Below are 2,857 nucleotides of genomic sequence, written 5' to 3'. Positions count from 1 at the left end.
AAGGGAACTTTGGGGGAAGACTCTAAATCTACCAGAATGTAAGAGAGAAAATGGAAAATCAGATGGATAGCTTCATTAAAAACACAGCCGTGTAAAATCTTCGAGAGTTAAAGGAATAATAGCAGGATTTCTATTGATTTTTCCAAATTGAAATATTACTATGATTTAACAATTTCAGTTATTTTGAAAATAAGCAGAGATGCAGCTGTAAGCCATTAACTACAGTCAAAGTCATTATGAATTTGCTCTTGGGGCCAGGAATCACATAGTCAACTGTGCCCCAATCTTGAAACCTGATTGTCTTCTCTGATCTTAACCATTTTTTTGAAGTACAATTTCCCCTGCATCTACCCCTTCTTTTTTCAGGTGGTGGTTTATGATATCTAGGACACTGCTTCTCATACATAGACATAAATTTCCTGAAGATTTTATTAAAACACAGATTCTGACTCACTAAGTCTGAGAGTTTGCACTGTAGCAAGTTCCCCGTGATGCCAGTGCTGTTGGCTTGAAGCCTGTGCTTTGACTAGGAAGGGACTCAGAATACTGCAACATCCCCCTAAATGATTATCATTAGATTGATCTTTCTATAACATGATTTTAATAAAAATCTTCCTTTGCTGGAAAACCTTCAGGGATCTCCCAAATCTAGTTTAAAGCCCAAATCAAGTCATTCACTGCCTTCCTAATTTTGAAAAAAACTTTCTAACTTTATCTTCCACCACTCCCTTTCAGGAACTCTGAGTTTTAGTCAAACTAGTCAAATGTCCTCTTTCTGCTGAAGTTCTAGTTCCACCCAAAAGGTGAACTAGTAGGACTACTGGCTCTTCCCCTCCCACTTCCCAAATCCCTCCTCCTCCCCAGAAAAACAAAGGAGAGAAAAATATGGAGAAAATGAGCAAGCCCTGAGTCGAGGGATGGGGAAAAGGGAGCTGTTTGGAACACACGTGGGATGGTAGCTCTGGCCTCGGGCAGAAGGCAACTCAGCCTGGTTGTAGGAGGCTAAAATAAAAACTTTTCCCTTCATTTACTTTGGGATTTGCAATGCTAGGCCCTGTGCTAGCAGCAACTGAAAGCTGGCTCAGGTCTCCACAGCAGGACAAGCAAGGGCAGTGTAGATACCTGTAGGTACAAGATAGTGCTTGTGGGCAGCTGACCTCAGAGCTCTCCATACTTCCCTTCTGCAAGCCTTGGGGCTGGGAAAGTACAATCTCATGTTCATGGCTGTGAGGGATTTAACTGTGCTTTTCTGGTATCATCTTCATTAGGTTTAATTAGCAATGTTCTACTTGCTTTATAAAAAAAAAAGTTGGGAAGTATGCTTTCTTTTTCTGTGTTCTGGAATAATTTAAGCATAATTAGAATCATCTGGTGTTTGAAGGTTTGGTGGAATTCTCTTGTGAAGCCATCTGGGCCTGTTGCCTTTTTAAGGGGGTAGGATTTGGATAATTTTTCTATTTTTTTTTTCCTATGGAAATTAGTCTACTTAAGCCACCTCTATTTAATGGTATCAGTTTTGATCAATTAAACTTACTGGGAAATTACTATTTCATCTCTGCATTATTTGCATAGAGTTGTATAAAATAGTCTCTTCAGTATTTTAATTCCTTCTCTTTCAGGGATTATTTCTTATTGTGTATATTTATGCTTTCCCTTTACCCTTTTTTATCCCTCAATAAGTTACCAAGTGATTTCTACCCCAAAGAACCAGCATTTTAACTTATTAATTCTAATATTTTTCTAATAATTACTTTCTGCTTTATTTTTACCATTTCCTTTCTTATGCTTTACGATGTTTGTGTGTTTGTTTTTTCCTAGGATTTCAGGTTGGGATTTTAATTCATTTATTTTTATCCTTTCATTTTTATTGATGTTAAGTGCTTAAGGCTATGAATTTCTTGAATCACAGCTTTTATTATATCCCATACATTCTGCTTTTATTATCATTATTTTTAAAAGAAATTCTGAAATTTAATTTAGCCTTCTCCTTTTGCCAAAGAGTTGTTCAATAGAAAGTTTTACATTTTCAGCTGGAAAAGACACTTTAGATATTTTCTTGTTAATTTCTATTAATACTGTGCTCTGATCAGAGGATGCTATTTGAATTATTTCTGTATTATGAAAATGAGGATTTCTATGTGATATAATATATGCTCAACTTATGTGAATGTTCCATATGCCTTTGAGAAGAAGGTATGTAAATTATTATTGGTGGTAAAATTCAATATAGATTCATAAGATCAACTTTATTGATAATGTGAGAAGTGTCTTCTATCCTTTCTTGTTTTTTGTCCGCTTGATTTTCTTAGTCTGGGAATGATACATTAAAGACTTATAATATTGTTTTGTTTTTGACTGTTTCTTCTGGCATTTCCTGGAGTTTCTGTTTTATAAATGTGGTAGTTGTAGTCATGGCTATTTAAGAATATTATCTTTGTTATGAATTATGATCTTTATTATTTTAACATGTCTTTCCTTGTTTCGTTTAATACTTTTTGTGATGATTTATACTTTGTTCAATATGAAGATGTCAACCCTGCATTTATATATGTATGTATGTATGTATGTATTTATTTAAAGTAACAAATGCACTTTTGATCTACAGATAAAAATTACTCAGTGAAGGTCAGTAACCATTTCAGTTGCTACTCTGTTAGAGCCATATCCTGTACAGTCTTCAGGATCTAGGTTAACAGGTTATTTTCATTATTTCATGTCATCCACAGTATTAGAAAACAAGGCATTATAGCAGTTTAGATGAAATGCACTGCTAGCAACCAAATCCAGTCTCTTATATTCCATACTTTTTCTTCTTTCTTTCTTTCTTTCTTTCTTTCTTTCTTTCTTTCTTTCTTTC

Source organism: Callorhinus ursinus, unplaced genomic scaffold (assembly GCF_003265705.2).
Source record: "Callorhinus ursinus isolate GAN/ISIS: 27379988/994484 unplaced genomic scaffold, GSC_fseal_2.0 scaffold2, whole genome shotgun sequence".
NCBI lineage: Eukaryota > Metazoa > Chordata > Mammalia > Carnivora > Otariidae > Callorhinus > Callorhinus ursinus.
Note: the sequence above shows the minus strand (reverse complement) of the source record.